The sequence below is a fragment of the Oryzias latipes genome, chromosome 16 (assembly GCF_002234675.1).
Source record: "Oryzias latipes chromosome 16, ASM223467v1".
NCBI classification, from domain to species: Eukaryota; Metazoa; Chordata; class Actinopteri; order Beloniformes; family Adrianichthyidae; genus Oryzias; species Oryzias latipes.
The window spans coordinates 545,067-559,361 of NC_019874.2; the positions used below are offsets into that span (position 1 = coordinate 545,067).

The window sequence follows — 14,295 nt, forward strand, 5'->3', positions numbered from 1 at the left end:
CGGTCAAGTGTAACAGTCTTGGTCTTATGTTTACCATGTTTGTCAAAAACAGTCTCACTAACCAATAGTCTGACCTTTCTCACTTTATCATCTGCTCCAGGGTAGACATCTGTGACTCTGGCGATTCTCCATTCATTGCGTGGTGCAAGATCTTCTTGAAGTAGAACAATGTCATTTACCTTCAGGTTTCTTCTTGGCACATGCCATTTTTGTCTTGGTTGTAAATTGAGTAAATACTCTTTCCTCCATCGGATGCAAAACTCTTTGCCATCTCCTCTGAAGATACAGATCTTCCTTTTGGAACTTCCCTGGTGGAGGTTGAATGATGGTAGACTTCATAGTTAGAATATGATTAGGTGTTAATGGTTGAGGTCGAGTTGGGTCATTGAGGTATTCTGCTGAGAGTGGCCTGCTGTTAATGATTGCCATAACCTCATACAAAAACGTTCGCAATGACACAGTGTCCAATCTTTTTGCTGATTTATCAAGGATAGCATTAAAAACACTCCTTACTGTCCTTATCTGTCTCTCCCATATGACTTGCTGAGGGGGGGGTTCATGAGGAATTCACATCCAAATGCTTTGATTCTTTCTTGATCCATCCCTTTCATCAGATTTGCAAACTCTCTCTGAGCACCAACAAAATTGGTTCCTCTGTCACATCTCAGCTGACGAACATGTCCTCTGATGGCGATAAAGGCCCGCAGAGCAATAATAAATCCATCTGTGCTTAGGTCATCTACAACTTCAATATGGATAGCTCGTAAACTTAAACAGGTAAGTATCAATCCATATCTCTTCAGCTCTTTACGTCCATCCTTCACATGAAGTGGTCCAAAACAATTCATTCCAACATAGGTGAAAGGTGGAGTGGATTCTGTCCTGTCAGAAGGTAAATCTCCCATTTTCTGTACTTCTGTACTCCTCCTAAGCTTCCTACATTTGACACATTTGAAGATGTAAGATAAGACTGCACCACTAGATCCAAGGATACACCATCCGTTAGCTCGCAGTTCATTGAGTGTCATTCCACGTCCTTGATGCTGAACGTTTGCGTGAAAATGTCTAATCAGCAAAGTAGACACATGACTGTCCTTTGGTATTATAGCTGGATGTTTCACATGTGGATGGAGCACAACGTGACTCAAACGTCCTCCGACCCTGAGTATTCCTTCCTCATCCAAAAGTGGACTTAACTTGTACAGCTTACTGTATTTAGTGTTTACAACTGTTTCTCTTGCTTTCAAATCTTTTATTTCCTTTGAAAACGTGTTTTCTTGAACAAGTTTAACCACCACTAGTTCAGCTTCTTTCCGCTCTTCTAAATTTGTCCCTTCTTTGGTATTTTGTTTCATGCCTCTGTACCTTTTGATCTTCCTTCTCAACAGTGCGACTGCCCTGATCAATCTAGACCAATCTGAGAATTTCTCGAAACGATCTAGCATTGTTCTTTCTTCTGTCACTTTTGTGTTGCATACAAATGCCTTGTGGAGCTCAGGATCATCTTCCTTGATCTCTCCCACCTTGAAGTGTCTTTCAGGTAATTTCTGTTGACAAATAAAATGTGGTCCTGTGAACCAATTGGATGACTTCAATTGTTCTGCAGTCAAGCCACGAGATGCATGATCTGCAGGATTGTCTTCCAAAGCTATGTGCGCCCATTGTTCTGATGTTGTACTAGACTTGATTCTTTGGACACGATTAGCTACAAACACTTGAAACCTTCTGGCATCATTCTTTATGTAGCCAAAGACAACTGTAGAGTCTGTCCAGAAGAACTCTTGTGAAACTTGAATCTGTAACTCCACTCGTAGTAGGTCACTGATTCTAACAGCAACAACTGCTGCTGAAAGTTCCAGTCTTGGGATGGTCAGAACATTTTTAGGCGTGACCCTTGACTTGCCCATTAGTAAACAACAGTGGACTTGACCTTGTTGGTTGATAACTCGAAGGTAAGTGCATGCTCCATACCCTGAGATGCTCGCGTCTGCAAAATGGTGAAGCTCATAGCTTTTGACTTCTCCAAACTCTGGGGGAGTATGACATCTCTTGATCTGCAGATCAGCCAATCCAGACAGATCTTTAACCCAAGACTCCCACTGAGATTTCAGATGCTCTGGAAGATCTTCATCCCAATCCATTTTATCTCTGCACATCTGCTGGAGAATCTGCTTGCCTAGGAGAACAAATGGTGCGATGAAACCTAGGGGATCATAGATTGAGGCAACGGTGGAAAGAACACCTCTTCTTGTTAATGGGTTAGCTTTGACTTGGTCTCTGAACTTAAATGCATCAGATGAAATGCACCATTCAACTCCAAGAGCTCTTTCAATGTGTGGTAAACTTCAAGACATGTCTTGGTCTTTGACTGTTGCGCGCTCTTCTTCTGGAACTGTTGATATGACTCTTTCACCATTTGACACAAATTTGTGGAGTCTTAACTTGCCAGTAGTGCATAGTGCTCTTGAGTCTCTCAAAAGTTGGTTGGCTTCACTTTCTGTTGAAAGACTTGTCAAACCATCATCGACATAGAAATTTCTTTGAATGAAATGAATGACATTCTCCTGGAAATGAGTTTGTCCTTGTACTGCAAGGTGCTTCAAGCCAAAGTTGGCACAGCCAGGGGAAGAAACTGCTCTAAACAATTGGACTTTCATTCTGTAGACCGACGGTGTTATGTTCAGGTTTCCTTGCTCCCACCATAAAAAACGCAGGTAGTCCTGGTCGTCTCCTTTGATATAGAATTGGTGAAACATTCGCTCGATATCACACATGAATGCAATCGCCCCCCTTGCGAAAGTGACAGAGAACGCCCACCAATGTAATTGTCAAATCAGTCCCTGATAACAGGTGGTCATTAAGAGATGTGTCTTGATACTTCCCTGAACAGTCAAATACCACTCGAATTTTGCCTGGTTTATGTGGGTGATAGACCCCGTGATGTGGAATATACCATGCAGGACTGTTCCCTATTCTTCCTTAGGGACCTTTTCTGCATCACCTCAAGAGATGATCTCATCCATAAACCGAACGCAGTCACTATGGTATGCCTTGTCCTTTCTTAATCTCTTCTCCAGACATTTTAAGCGGTGCATTGCGCACACTTTGTTGTCTGGTAGCTTGGGTCTTTCATCACGAAATGGCAGTGTCATTTCCTAGTGACCATTTTTATTCTGTTGGATGCCTTCTCTGAGTTTTGAGAGAAACTTGAGATAATCTTGAGACACAGGATTGTCATCAAATTTCCTCTCTGGAAAATCCAACTCCAGTGATGTAATAATCTCAGAAGAAGTAACATCTCTTACTTTGGTTCTGTTTATGAAGTGGACATTGCTCTGAAGACCAGAAGAAGGTTTAAGATCTGGAATGACCTTCCTCACGACAATGCGATGACTGACCCCAATGGCATCTCCATAATCTAAGCATGGATTGCTTTGTCCGACTATGCTCCAGCCGAGATCAGTACGTTGAACATAAGGTTCATCTTCTTCACCTGACACAATTTCTCTCTGGAGTAGTGCTTGAGAGCAGTTATAGCCGATTAACAGACCTACTTCACATTCTTGCAAAGGAGGAATTTCTGCTTAGAGATATTCAAGATTTGGCCCTACCCTTGCTGTCTCATTTGTCAGAATGTGATTTTTGTTAGCTGGGAGGAATCTTGAGTGAAAATTGGTGGTAGACTGATCCTCTTACTTAAGTAGAAACCACACACTTGAAGATCCTTTAGTTTTAACTGAACAACTGTGGTCCTTGACGCCATAGTAGACAGCTCAAGCTTGACTGGAACCTTACTAGTGTTCAGCATTTCTGCTATTTCACTCAGAACAAATGTCATATCTCTTTGTGAGTCCAGTAATGCATATGTGAGAACTTCATGTGATGGTTGCTTAGTAAGATGAAAGCCAAACAGGAATTATTGCTGCTGTTTGCATATTCCTTCTTGATGTATAACTCTGTTTGTTGTAGCTGTTGTTGTAATTTTTTGGGCTTGAGCTGGATTTGTCTGGTTTGGTCTTTCATTAGTTGAGTTTTTCTCGTCTTGCGGTGGTCTGTGTTCTTCCTTGCTGCGATCTTCATGAAGGCAAGTAGGATGCCTTTTTTTTCCACTTCTCACAGATGCTTCTGTAGTTACAGCCTTTAGCTGATGGTCAGGCTTGAGGCAACCAAAACAAAGCCTTACTGTTTGAATGAACTTGACTCTGTCTGCAACAGTCTTTTCGAGAAAGGTCCTGCAGTTCTGATGACTGTTTTGAGTTTCTTGCAAAACATACAAGACAAAGTTGCATTTTCTTGTGATGTTGTAGCTAATGTTTTAGCTCCGATGTTTTCTTTGTCTAGTGTTCTTTAATCTTTCTGAGCTGTCTGACTCACTTTGCTTTAGTGACTGCAACGATGTAACAGGGTTACAGGCAATCTTTGCTTCTCTTGTTAAGAATGAGACAAACTGGCAGAAAGTTGGAAACGTGTTGGTTTTCTCTTCAATTTCAATAACTTTGCGGTTCCAGCTTGCAGTGAGCCAATCTGGTAACTTGGAAAGGATCTTTCTGTTCTCAGTAGTTTCATATCTCCAATGACTTAATGTAAACCATGGCTGCTTCACAACTGCGTAGGAAATCTGCAAAGTCTCTGTCTTTTGATGTAACTTTGGGCCAAGCAGGAAGCTTGTCTCTGTAGGCCTTTGCAGTAGTGAATGGGTTCCCGTATCTTTCATCGAGTACTTTCCATGCAGCAACATAAGCTGACTCAGTTCAGTGCAAGAAGTATCCATCCAGCGAACTCTTAGCTTGGCCGCTTACATATCTGCGAAGGTAGAATATCTTCTCCTTTTCTGGAATGTTCTTTTGGTCAATAAGTGTGTGAAACGAGAGCTTCCAATCACTATCTCTTAATGGATCTCTATTAAAGATTGGTGGTTCTGGAACAAGTATTCTACTAGCATTTAATGCACCTGGTAGCACTTTAACAAGCTCTGCTGTACCATCATTTGGAGGTGTGGGTGCAACATTTGAGGTAGAATGTTTTTGCAGTGGGGGAACACTTATACGTGTGAAGGCTTTGTCTTGTGTGATTGTCTTTGTTATGCTCTTCTTGTGTTCTTCCGTAACACTCATTTGGTCATACACATGCATTCTTGCTTGAGCTGCACGTAAATCTTTCAACTTTTCTAAGTGCTGCAACTTTCTTTTCCTTTCCTTGAGTGATCTTTGCAGGGCTATATATTCTTGCTCTTGTTTAGCTTTAAGATTAGCCTCGTCTTCTTCTCTTTGCATTCTCAGCCTTCTGCTTCTCTTTCTAAACAAAGTCTTCTGGCTAAGGCTTCTTGCTCTGCTGCTCTTTTCTTAACTTCAACTTCAAGTCTTTCAATTTCTACTTGTTCGATTTCTTACATTTAAAACAGCTTGGCTCGCAGCTGCATCTGCCAGGGCTTCTTGATGTTTTACAGAGGATCTGCTGGAATGTTCAGAGGTGCGTGACTTACTTATAGTTGACTCAAAGAGAGAGCCTACATCTGGCCATTCTTGGTCCTCCTCTATAGCCTTTCCTTCCATGTAACTTCCTCCTTTGGATACAATAAACTTAGAGATCTGCACACAAACATCCACTTTGCGACGTGTTTCTTGATCAGGAGCTGTGAGCTGGCGTAAGTCACCGTATGCTTGCTGAACATCTGAAGAAAGGCCTGCAACATCCCCCATTATATCATTGAGCAGTTCTTCAGTAAAGGGTTCAGATTTTAACAATAAGTGCTTAGATGATTTTGCATGTGTTCTCCATTTTTCAAAAATGTAGTTGACCTTCTGCTTAAGTCCATTCATGCTCTTCTCTGTAAAAGTTTTGATCCTTCTGCTTCTCCGTAATTGAGACACAAGTTGGTGTTGGGCTTCAGGATTTGTAACTTGTTCTTCATCACAAACAACTTGAAAGTCTGCACTGGGCTCTGATTGAACATGGGTCTGCCCTTTTTCAGTCATACTAAATGTTGATTATTTAAATTAACCTGTCACTTTAACAGTAGTCTACAGTCTGATCTCGAAAATTAAATTTATTGCAACATCTATGTAACCTTTAACTGTAATGAGATTATAAAATGTAACTTAGTCAAAAATAACAAAAAATATGCTTAATAGCTTTCAGTAAAAAATCAAAATAGTATTTGCCAAAACGTGAATTTACAAATAACATATACCAATATGAAATAAAATATATTTGCTCTTTAAACCAAACGTTTGAGCTTGCACATAAGAAAGCTGTCAAACTGATAAACACATGAAACCATTTGCCACAAAGACCTTAATCACCTCAGTTTGCTTAATCAACCTTAAATCTTGCTTTTCTTACTTAGACCACACTTAACTTAAGAGTGTTCAAACGTAGTATGGCCTCATCTTCCACACTGCTCTTCAAACTGTGCTCTGCTTACGTCCCTGCGTGCAACTTCCGTTTCAGACGTTCCTTGAATGCAACTCCGATCATGCGCCGACGAGCCTGCTGGTTCTTTCATTATGCCGCCTTGCAATGCGTTGCCCTCTCGCATAGATGAACAGTCCGAGTTTTCACTGTAAATCTCTCGCAGTCAGTCCAGACACAAGTGGTTTTCTTAAACGGGTGTCTTTATTGTCTTACACACCGTGAAAACTATAGAAAGCACAAACAAAACAATTAATTATATCAACACAAGTACAAATTTCGAAAATAAACATTTACACTCACAATAAAAATACCAACATAAGATAAACATACCTCGTTGGCTGTATGCTGCCAAAAAAGCGAATTAGAACCTCCTTTCTTTCTTAATTTTCCTTTCTTGCTTGACGCTGATATTCCTTATAGATCTTACGCCATGCTCTCTTTTTCCTTCTCTGCCTTTCCAACCCAGTCTCATCCTAAAATGTGTAGTAGCTACATTTGTCCACATGGAAATGCGTGAGAGTTTTACAAAAACGCCCCCTAAACTGTGAGGCGGATACGTTTCATTTTTCTATTCATTTTCTACGAGCCTTCTCAGGATCACGTGACTTTGGAGGTTTGGCCTGCCGTGAGCAAAAAACATGGCGGATGCACGTTCATTTTTTCGGTGGAATATCCCATAAAACAAGATATTTTGAGGACTAATTTTTATTTTGACAACATTTCTAGTGAGAAATATACCATTTTCTTTTAAAATATGCTTTCATTTAGGACATACAGTTTGTAGTTTGCTTGTTTCGTTCAACTTTTTCTCCCAAAAGCTCTGTGTTACGTTGGAGAAACACGTTAACTTTCATTCATATCTGCAGACGTGCGCGTGGGTCACGTGACTAATATGTTTCTCTTTTTTTCCGCAGAAAATTGTAAAATATGAGTGAATATGGACTGATTTTTTTTTGAAAACATTTCTAGCAGTATATATCCCCTTTATTTTCGTAATATTGCAGACATGAAGTTGTTAGTTTGTTACGTTCAACTTTTCCTCAAAGGATCTGAAAGCGTCTGATCTTTTCCATTCATATATGCGGGCTGACGTGGGTCACGTGACGTGCCTTTCTCTTTTTTTTCCTGTGGAAAATCTCGTAAAAAGGTACGTTGCGATTTATTAATTTCATTTATTTACATATCTAGGGACCCGTGTATAGGTTTTCTCTTTCCGTGTTGCTGTTGCGGCGATCAGGCTTTGATTGACATGTGACAACAAACCGGAAAAATGTTGAGTTCAGGGACGGACCAAAGAGTTCTTTAAATTGATTTTTCTGCATTTTAATTTATTTACACTACGAGTCTAATGGTGTGTGATTAAAAAAAACTATAAATATTATGATAAATGAGATGAAACAATTATTTTGATGGAGTTTATAAAATAATTAGCATCTATTATATTCTTTTTTCTTTAACTGTCAATTTTTTTGACGTATCTCATATATTATAGTATTACAATGAAGTGCTCTAATTTATCTGTTAAAAAAGGTTTCATCACTGTTTCCTGTAGTAATTCTCAATAAAGTTTTAAATAGGATATATTAAATAGGATATATTATCTAAAGTAAACAGGCTTTTAAGCCTTCAATTTGCCCCAATTGACATGAAGTGCGCATTTCGAAAAGCCAGTGAACGCAGCGTCATACGGGCACCCCCACCCCAATCCACCGGAAACCCCCGGATGAACCCGCAGGAAGGCGCGCGGCTGAAGAACTTCTTGGACAGCTGGAAGGTGGGCGATGATTTGAACTTTTCTCTGTAGAAATGTAATGTTTAGATTTGGGAAACCAGAGATGGGTTTTAGTAAAAACGTGTTGGCTGTTTAGGATTAACGTTGAATGACGAGGCGTTTTTCCATCTTAAACTTAAAAGGCCGCAGCATCACGGTGAAGGCCTCTTCTGTAGAGGACGGGGGCGGAAACGTCACGTGGTCTCCGCAGAGGTAAGTTTCCTTTTGGGTCATTTAGCCAGAAACGGGGGTCTGCAGCCCTTTAAACAGCTAAGAGCCTTTCTAATGTCTCACTGTGCAGAACTCAGTAGGACACACAAGGTTTCTCTTCAGCCTTTAGAAAATCAAACACTGATTTGCATTTATGTTATCTTGGAAACTTTATAACTACTGGGGTTTACAAAGGCTTTTTCTTTTTTACGCATTGTAGATTTTATGTTGTTAGTACATCTCAGCCAGTATTTCTTTAAGGGCCTATATCATGCAATATCAACGTTTTAAAATTTTAAGTGTATTGTAATGTTAATTCCTCACAAAAACTAATCCACAGCAGTATTTTGATCCACTCACGCATCTCTCAGCATTCCTCTGAAACCCTCTGAGCACCAGCCCCTCCCAATTCACAATAAGAGGGTCCTCACATTGTGACCTCATCATAAGTGAGGAGCAGCCTCTTCTAGGAAGAGCCTGTGCAGCTAAAACCGCCTCCAGGCTAACAGACCCGCCACCAGCCCACTTTCTCAATGGAGCTAGCGGTGATCAGCAAAATGCTTTCATTGCACAATATTCACATCCATCTTTGCAAAAGTTTGGATGGAAGAAACGCAGAAACGCTGCCGACGCCGACTCTAGGTTGATGTCATGAAATAGGCGACACCCACAAGAAACGAAAGGCGGAGCCTCAGAGATCAAGGAAATAGTTTATTCTAAATGGCTAGCATGGGATAGGCCCTCTAAATTGTGCGTATTGACCTCAAATTGATTTTTTGTGGTACGTTGTCAGGTTTAAAAAAATTCGTCATAAATGCTGGAATTTCTTAAAATATTGTGCATCACCGCTTGATAGATTATTGAAGCATTATGGGTACTGTAGTCAGGAGCCTGGCATAGTAATACTTTGCTTCAACTGTTGAGTAGATCACCAAGTTGAGTAAAGTTTGACTTATCTGACTGTTTTGTTTTGCGTGATGCGCTGTGTCGTCTGAAAAATAGGATATTTGTTTGAATTAAAAACATTTTTATTTTTTGTCAGAGAACCACAGAGGAGGGGTCAAGGAGCCACTTGTGGCTGTGGAGCCTCAGGCTGCAGACCCCTGGTCTAAACAGTTATGGCTGATTTCGCTGACCACATGTATTTATCCTAGCATTGTCAACAAAGTTAAAGAGCCGCTCCAATGGAAGTCATGTTTTTAAGATCAAACATTTTTCTCATTATTGAGAACATTAACAAAAATATAAACAGATACACAATAATATAAGATTAAAACTGTTTCTGAGTATTTATTCAAATCCCAATGGATCAGGAGAAAATGAAACTCATTGTCTCAAAAAGCTCTTAGTTGTGACGCTCTAACTGCCATGAATGGGCCAAAGTCTCTACTCCTCTCCAATTCTGATGCATCCACTTGCAGACAAAAACCAGTAGATCCATTAATGTCCTGAGTTCCCTTGTCTGAGCTGGTATCTGGCTCAAAAGTGTACACATGGATAGCTCCAATGTTGCTCATTGATTTTTTTTTTTTTGTTATGCTAATGTCGGCTAGGGCTTGTGAGGTGCTATAAGCTAGCGGGAGAGAGAATCAACAAACGGTTTATGGGAAATTAGCAGAGGCAAACATCTGCACCACAGCTCTGAGGTGAAATTCTTATGAGCTGCTGTGCTGCAGAAAAATGTCTTTAAAAACAAAATGATCGTAATTAAAAAAAAACACTGGGAACGATTTTATAATAGCTAAAAATTCTGTTACAATGTCTGATTCCTGATTCTTTTGTGTGTGTATGTATATACATAAAAGAACCTCGTGTTTTTTTCCCTTTCCTCTCTCAGACTGGTCAGTTATTTGGAGACAACATGTACAAATAGTTCCTGGACTGATCTTCTGCTAACTTTGAGGTGGAGAGGCTGTCAGGTTCATCTGTTTCAGGGTCCTGCATGCTCTCCCTCCATGTTGGCTGTAGCAGTGGATGGAACTTGCAAAATGTACTGTTTTGAGAGCCAACTGGGGTGTGTAAATTTCTTTCCACCTACATTTTTGATGGTATAAATGTTTTTCTTATGTAAACTTTTCTGTTCTTTTAGGCTCAGTGGTTATTTTGAAGATGCGTTTCTGACCAAAAACACTGTGGAGACCTCCTTTGTGAACTGCATTCATGCGGAAATAGAACATGTAAAGTTATTTTCATGTCTTCTTCCTCAAGAAAAGGAACACGCCTGCATATATGTTTTATTGTATTTTGTGTCATATCATCATGTTAATATACGACATTCATTTGTTTTGATAGAATCCTGGAGATGGGAGATGTGGAGCAGGAAAGTTTGTGGCAGCACCAGAGTCCTCCAAAAAGTCTTCTGGCAAAGTAAATGAGGAAGGATCGCAGTCTGCCATCGTGGAGTTTTGCTGAAAGGCCTGAACACGTTCCATCCATGCATCCATCTTCTTCCATTCATCAGGAACCAGGTTGTGAGGGCAGCAGTCTAAGCAAAGATGCCCACACTTCCCTCTCCTCCAGCTCCTCTTGGGGGATCCCGGGGCCAGCTGAGAGACGTAGTCTCCCCAGCGTGTCCTGGGTCTCCCTTAGGGCCTCTGCCCAGTGAGACATGCATGGAACAACCCCCCCCACCCCACCCCCCCCAGGGAGGCGTCCTCCTCTGGATGTAGAGAGGAAGTGGCTCCACTCAGAGCTCTCTCCAGGTGAGCGAGCTTCCTGAACCTGTTCCGTTGAGATATTTTCATGAACCCCTTCTATTTGCAGAAACGGCTTTCTCCACAGACCGTGCAGTTCTTCTGCTCTGATGTAGTCTACGAGTTCTGATCGCATTTGGAGAAGGTTGGCGTTCCTTGTCCTGAGAGGCAAGACCTGTTGAACATGTGTCCTTTTCAAGTTTACTCTTGGATGTGTGAGGTAATAATTATCAACGGCTTATTTCTCATTATTCCTGTTGGAGTTTTTTTTCTAATCCCTTATGTTTCAAAAGTTTGCAAATATACATTTTGGTTGAAATGATGAGGATCCGAGGATGAAATCAAGAAGGGACAACATCAGGGAAAGGGACTGAACCGACTGAACAGCTTCCTCTCTTCAGCAGACACATGTTCCGAGTACATATGTGTCAAATATTGGTAAATACTCATTGAAGATGCATCCTTTTTGTGTAATTTGTTTTCTCAGTTTACTACATTTTGATTCTTTCATTCTGCACAGACATCCTCGCCGTTCAGGCCAGTGGCTGGAACAAGCGGAAGTCAGAAAAGCTGGAGCAGACGTAACCAGAATGATACCTCCAGGTAAAGATCGTGGTAATGTTGTAGATAAATGTTGGCTTGTTTCTTTCATGTTACTCTCATGCTGTTGATGTGGAATATCTCATGATTTCTTCAGTATTATTAATACATTAATCTCTTCCCACAAGGACCAATCCAAATGACCCAGAGAAAAACACTGAAGGGCTTTGTCTGAGCATCAGGAAAACAAGAATCAGCATATGGTAAAAATCATTTGTTACACTTTCTAAAGTTGTTGCATAACTGATCAAGCATGATGTGATGGATTGCAGGTTATGGTGCCATGGTGAAGAACTAAAGGCTCTATGATGTCATGCTGCTGACCAGACTGTGGTTGGTGAAGTCCAGCAGCACTGCGGGTCCTTGAAGTGTGGTTGAAGAGCTCTCCTCCCAGCTTTTGGAAGGTTCTGCCCCGCAAAGCCAGGAGGTTTCTCTTTGTGATCTGCATGGATGTCCAGGGCTTGTGGCATTTATGTGTTTTCCTCTTCATTTCATTCTCAGGCAGCAAAGAGGCATTGATGGAGAGAGAACATGAGGGACTAATTGTCTGCTGAGGAGGAGACTTTCTGCAGTTCAAGCCCCAGCTCCACCCCTAAAAAAAGGCTTATATGAAGGAAAACCTCATTTCAACTTTGTACCAATAAATGACTTTTAATTGAAATGAGAGATTTTTTTTCTGCACCGCACCAATGAAGGTTTTTTCAACCTAAATTTCAACAATTACATTATTTTTTACCTCCGTTCAAGTTTCTACAACACTAGCTAAACATTTCAGTGCTCACACCTGTGCTGAAGACACTTCTCATTTTATCTCAAACGTTTGGCCTTTGATTTGTATGTCCAACACCTTAGAATGAAACACTGTCCTATTAAACTCATATAATAAATGTGCTATGCATCTCCAAATCCTTTGTCAGGGTACAGACTACATTTTAATTGTAGCAAGACTGAAGTAAAATGTAGCAAAATGACAATGAGTTATCTTAAATTAGGGGTAAATGACATGAGAAATTAAGAATATTAGAAGTGTGGAGTGATATGTGTATCAGTATGTTAGCTGCAGGAAGGGTGCTGTCCTTGACACGTCCCTTTACTCAGACAGGATGACAGGTAGGGAAGGGGGTAGCCGATGATCTGCTCCAGTATCTTCAGCACAGAAGCTTCTGCTGCTCTTCTTCAGTTTGATCTGAGAGCCAGACCATGATGCCGTTGGACTGGCTGAGCGGTAGGTTGCCAGCAGCTTCAGACGTGCTGATGTGCCTTGTTGATAATGTCCTGGATGTTAGGAAACCAAGTTAGATCAGCTGAGATGGGGATGCCCAGGAAAGGGAAGCTGTGAACCTTCCTCTGTGCCTACTAAAGTCCAAGATGACTTTCATGGTCTTTTATTTGCCGATCAGCCTTACACTATACAGTTTCCGCACTACAAAGTTCACCTCAGTGACCTTTCATAAGTCTTTGTTATTGGCAAGTTAATTACTTATATCCAAGACATGGAGATGTGGGTCCAGTATGAGCAGGATTTGGGAAATGGCAGTTGCCAAGAACTCGCATGAAGTTTCAAGGTTTTTGCCTTTATTTGGAGGAAAAAAAGTTTTTGTCCTTTGTTTGTTGTGCAGAATTGCAAACCTAGAAAGAAATCAAGTTGAAAGAATTTATATAAATCTATTTGCCCTTCTTTTGACCCTTCTACATCATGAATATTTGGTGGCTGTTGCTTGGCGACTGTGAGATCTCTCCATAGGATTGACATGGGCTTGGCCTCTCCATGACCTTGATATGATTGTTCTTCAGCCATTTCTTGGTTGCCTTGGCTGTAGGTTCTAGGTCACTAACCTGTTGGAAGACCCATTCATGACTGATTTGAAGGGTCCTGGCTTAAGGAGGGTAGGAAGTTCTCACTCAAGATTTTTCATTAATGGCTCCATCAACGTGGTGACGTAGCTCTGTGCAGAAAAATAGCCACAAAGCATAATGCTTCCACCTCCATGTTTGACAGTGGGGAAGCTGTTCTTGGGGTCATAGGTAGCAATTCTTTTCCTCCAAACCCAATGGTTGAGTTGATGCCAAAGAGCTCAGTTTTGAGCCAAACATTCCATTATGCAGAATAAAATGATAAAGCAAACCCTATTTTTCAGTGTGTGATTTTCATTTTTTCATAAATCTTAGGACAATTTAGATGATAAAAGTAACAAATAAATGAAAACAGTATAATACAGCAAATATGTAAATATTTGATGTGATGAACAATGCTTATCTGATTTAGACCCAACATGAAATATTTTTTGACACACACAAATCAAGTTGCGTTATTTAAGCCTCGTAATTTAGACACAAATGATAGAAATGTTAGGTTCATATGCCAAAGAGGCCATGTGAAAATTTTAGTGCAAATACGCATGCGTGCGCGCCGTGCACATAAAGCCACCCCACCCCCACGTATCCGCGCGCCGGTCGGTGGGTGTTGGGCGTCAATAAAGGTAATCTGGTTGTCGCGCTTTCTGCATCTCTGCGCGAGCTAAAGAAGTCTCAAAGGTAAGAAATGTGAACACACGAGGCATTAATGAAAATACTTTATGATCATCTAAAAGTATTTTCATCTGACAA

At 40.8% G+C, this 14,295-nt stretch overlaps 1 long non-coding RNA gene across 2 annotated transcripts; it reads left to right on the forward strand.

Moving 5' to 3' along the window:
• The first annotated feature begins 7,135 nt into the window (after nt 1–7,135).
• Nucleotides 7,136–12,349, forward strand: LOC105356718. Of its 2 annotated transcripts, none has more exons than XR_002874973.1 (9): nt 7,136–7,561; nt 8,082–8,398; nt 10,233–10,409; nt 10,485–10,572; nt 10,688–11,308; nt 11,382–11,526; nt 11,609–11,691; nt 11,817–11,891; nt 11,961–12,183. It is a non-coding gene; the product is annotated as an uncharacterized LOC105356718 (long non-coding RNA). The 2 variants fall into 2 exon arrangements; XR_002874974.1 differs by lacking the exon at nt 7,136–7,561 and adding an exon at nt 12,190–12,349 and having other exon boundaries at nt 8,309–8,398; nt 11,961–12,092.
• The last annotated feature ends 1,946 nt before the right edge of the window (nt 12,350–14,295 follow it).